This window comes from Mirounga angustirostris, unplaced genomic scaffold (genome assembly GCF_029215605.1).
Source record: "Mirounga angustirostris isolate CCGP_5_RB_7025 unplaced genomic scaffold, mMirAng1.0.hap1 SCAF_11, whole genome shotgun sequence".
NCBI lineage: Eukaryota > Metazoa > Chordata > Mammalia > Carnivora > Phocidae > Mirounga > Mirounga angustirostris.
In genome coordinates, this window is record NW_026991719.1 from 46,450,632 (window position 1) to 46,454,781 (window position 4,150).

Below are 4,150 nucleotides of genomic sequence, written 5' to 3' on the forward strand. Positions count from 1 at the left end.
AATAAAGAAAGAAAAGGAAAGGAAAATTTTATCTGAAAAGTAAACAAGTCATGAAGCCACAACTGGAGCTCAACATACAATTTTCTCCTCGTGTTGGGATTTTACAGTCTTACAGGATCCAAAGGATTGTCATCCACCTGTTCTTCCAGCCTGTCTTCTGGGGGAGGGGCCTGCTGCTCTGCTTCTCAGATAATCCTGCCTGTGAGGAGTTGCCCCATCCCTGTCTGGGGGATGGGCTCAGTGGAAATGGGACTTCTGGGTGTCTTTTGTACCCTGGGGCCTTTCTGAGCCTCTTCAAGGAATCAGAGCAAAAATAGCCACAGCCAAATCTCTGGCCCAGAGCAGAAAATTCATAGTCTGCCCTTTTTAATAAACTCTGCAGGACAAATAGTCTCCTCTTCTGCTTATGTTGCTGAAAACCACAGCCTCCAGCAGTGTGCTCCCACAGCTACTCTCAGAAGTGTTTTCAGGAGCCCAGCAAGATCTCTGCCCTTTGTCCTTTTAAAACCTCCAGCAGCTGTGGGCTTGTGAGTGCTCCCAAGGCTCAGGAATGGGGTCTGGTTCCACCCTAAGGCCTCTTCCCAGCCGCTACCATTCTGTGAGTTTTTGCTCTGTCCCAGGTGCTGTTCCTAGATTTTTTCAGGCTGTTCAAGGAAAAAGCGGATATCTATCAGCCAGGCTAGCAGTTTCTGGCAATCCTGGTTGGGAGGCCCTTCCTGAGCTTGCTGATCACAACCTGCTTCCTGGCTCCAAAGCTCTGGCCCTCCATGTTTCAGGAATCTCCTTTTGCTCTGTGGTCCCCTGTATCCTGAGAGCACAATGCCCTACCTAGAATTCTGTCTTTTCATTTCCAAAGCCCCCCACAGGGAGGGGTGTCTCTTACTAGAGCAGATTTCCAAGGGCACTGATTTTGTGCTCTGGTGTTCTATCACTTTCCAGGCACCAGCTTATGGCAGCTCCCTCCCCCTGTTTATCTTCTGATATCTCCCAGCAGATTTATGACCCCACCCTTCCTACCCTGTCAAACACAGCTGCTTTTCTGCTTGTAGAGGTCCAGATATATATTCTTATATCTCAGGTTGATTTCGTGGGTGTTCAAAATTGTTTGATAGATATCCAGCTAAATTCAGGGGACCAGTTTAAATGGGGTCCTCTACTCTTCCACCATCTTGCCTCCTCCTCCTCCTGATGTGGTTTTAAAATTAAAGTGCTAGAGGCTGGAAGCATCACAACTGGCAAATCACTCCGCACTTCTATGTGGTCCCGCACTCATTTATGTCTGTTAGTTTTCTGTGTCTCAATAGAATGTCCACTCCCACAAGCACACAGACAGCAATGCCTTCTGCTTCTATCCTCTACCCCAGGGATATCTGGCAGAATATGAAGAGGTACACACCAGGGTGAATTTAAGGGAGTGGAGTATAGGAGTTTGGCCATCTGACCTGAGTATGGCTGCTAGACTGACATAAAGATCAAGAGGGAGCAGTGTGGTAAGGATCTGACACAGTTTTAGACCAAGTCTTAAGTTGAACTCCACCACATCCATATTACCACCTGCAAACCGAGTTAGTTATATGCCCATTGCCACAAAAGACACCTAGCTCTTGTACTCTTTGGCTCATATAATCTTCATGTAGGTTTCAATACAGCTTTTATTGCATTCTCAATGCTTAACATATTCTGCTCAGGTGGAGAGATTCTTTTGTGCAAAACAGCATGTTCTCACTACTCAGCTTGGCTGGGGGAAGTGGTGTGCAAACTAAAGTAAAAGGACAAAGATCCTGGAAATACAACATGCAAAATATGAGGTTCAACAATGGTCATTTCAGAGGATTAATGGATAGATCAAGGAAAAGATTAGCAACAGTGTTGTAGGTTGTTTAACTCTGTTGGGCACTTCTTGGAATGTATATAGGGTGCTCAGAAAGAAAGGAGAGAAAACCCCTCATGGTCATGGAAAGCTCCTTACTGGAGAACTGTGTGCCAAGATTTTAAAAACCACATTTTACATTTCAATTAGAGAAAAGTCAGTCCATTTGTGTTCTCACTGCAAGTCATGGAAGGATTTCTACAGGCAGCTGAGCAGCTTTTTGGACAACAAGTCAAGCCAATGATTATGAGGGTGAAAAATCAAAAGAATGGAGGCTCCAGGATGCAAGTTATTGAAATTTAATAAAATGCTGCCCTATGAAATTACATAAATGCTTATAGAAGAATAGATATTATTAGCTACTAATTATACTTACATTTATATTTAGAGAATGAATGTGGAAATGTAAGCCAGGAATTAATGTCATTCACTATGAGATACCATTTGCATGAACTGACATGCAAAAAACAGAACATAAGTTACTGTTTCTGAAATGCTTATGATGTGCCATGCACTATTCTAAGCTCTTGAGATGTATTATTTCATGCAATCCTCCGAACCTAGGAGGTAGGTCCTGTTATTTTTCCCATTTTGCACATATGAAATGAAAGCACAGAATAGTTAAAGTCAGAGGAATAATAATGGGTTTTCTTTCTTCTTTTATCACCACTTGTTGCACTCTGGGTTCTTCTGGCCATACACATCCCTTGCTACCTTCCAGCTCTTTGACAACCTTCATCTTCACCTTCCTGTATGGACCCAAGGGCCAGGTGGAGCTGTGAGCATGGACAAGACCTATATGGATCCACTCCAGAAATGTAATTCAACGTTGATTCTTTTCTTTCTTTTTTTTAATTAAGAATTTATTTATTTATTATTTATTTATTTACTTACTTATTTATTCTAATTGAAGTATAGTTAAGACACAATGTGACATTAGTCTTCTGTGTATGACATAGTGATTTGACAAGTCTATACATTATGCTGTGCTTGCAAGGGGGGCTACCATCTGTCACCATACAGTGCTATTACAGTATCACTTACAATATTTCCTATGCTGTACCTTTCATCCCTGTGACTTACTCATTCCTTAACTGGAAGCTCAATGTTGACTTCTGAATCTTTCCCAGTGATTTCTAAGGAGACTTCCCAGGAGGGGCACCTGGGTGGCTCAGTCGTTAAGCATCTGCCTTCGGCCCAGGTCATGATCCCAGAGTCCTGGGATCGGGCCCCACGTCGGGCTCCCTGCTCAGCAGGAAGCCTGGTTCTCTCTCTTCCACTCCCCCTGCTTGTGTTCCCTCTCTCACTGTCTCTCTCTCTGTTGGAAAATAAATAAAATCTTAAAAAAAAAAAAAAAGACTTCCCAGGAAATCACAGCAGCCTGTCATCCTTCCTTCTCAGAATTGCTAATGATGAGCTTCAGTGACCTGAACCCCTGTCCTGGCACCAAATACCCTGCCTCTCTACCAGAAGGGTGGGTCCAGCAGTGGTACAGGGATGAGAAAACCCTACAAGAGAGGTGTTGGGAAGGATCAGAGTCCTCTCAGAGGAAGGCAACATTTCCGGGGCATATGAGATGAAGACATCTAGATCACGTGGCACCTTATCAGGTCCAAAGGAAAACCAGAATCTCTTCCTCAGGTGATAGAGATTAGAGTAGATTTCAGATGTGAATGTCAATGTTGATATTGCCAGAGCCATAGGCCAAATGTCTCTGGGATGCCTGCAGAGAGGAAAATGGCCCTACCTCCTTCCTTCTGGGAAGTGTTGGTACAGGGCCTCAGTGGCTTGACACTTAGCCTGGGTACCAACTGGCCTGGACTTCTGCCAGAAGGAGTACTTCAATAGCAAGAGAGGGGGGAGAAGCTCCAACTGGAGATGCAGTAGGAAAGCAAAAGAATGTTTCAGAAGCTCTTAAAATAGTGGTTGAAAGAAAACTGAGACTCTCATCCTCACGTGACAGAGATCTGAACGGATTCAGGCACAAATGCTGGAGTTGCCACATCCTGGACAGAGATTCCTTTTGGGAACCAAAGCGTAAGCAATAGAGAAATAATAAGGACAGAGTTATGACTGAAAACCCTATCAGCATGAGAATTGATCTAATCCCAGGAAGGTCCTAGTCTTTCCTGCTTATAATTTTAGCATCCCTTTGGGGCATGGTGGGGGGTGCTAGTCTATAGAAAGGATGACTGAGTAACAAAGATTCTTAAATCCCCATGATATGGTTCAAATGATGCCAGTTGTTGCCTTCTTTCCTTGAGACTTTGTTTTTACCCC

General features: G+C 43.9%; 1 pseudogene; it reads left to right on the forward strand.

Moving 5' to 3' along the window:
* Window positions 1–3,225: 3,225 nt before the first annotated feature.
* On the forward strand, window positions 3,226–3,811 carry LOC123843909 (protein FAM156A/FAM156B-like; annotated as a pseudogene).
* Window positions 3,812–4,150: the final 339 nt, after the last annotated feature.